A 266-nucleotide genomic window follows, 5' to 3' on the forward strand; every position below is an offset into this window, starting at 1 on the left:
TCAGTATTGGTGAGCTATTTATAATTTTTGGTGTATGGATATGGAATGAAAGGGTAATCCATGCCATTTTGTGCTATGGGAACAAATACTACTGGCTGCCACTATGCTTCATATTACACTACTCGGAGTCATGGTGATAGTAGAAATAGGAATCAAATCCTAACCCTGCTTTATATAACTCAGAATAAAGGAGACTTCTCCAATTGTTATTATAGAGCATATGACATAAAAATGAATACTTGTGATTCCATCCAGGGAACAGCAAT

Source organism: Alligator sinensis, unplaced genomic scaffold (assembly GCF_000455745.1).
Source record: "Alligator sinensis unplaced genomic scaffold, ASM45574v1 scaffold880_2, whole genome shotgun sequence".
Taxonomy (NCBI): domain Eukaryota; kingdom Metazoa; phylum Chordata; order Crocodylia; family Alligatoridae; genus Alligator; species Alligator sinensis.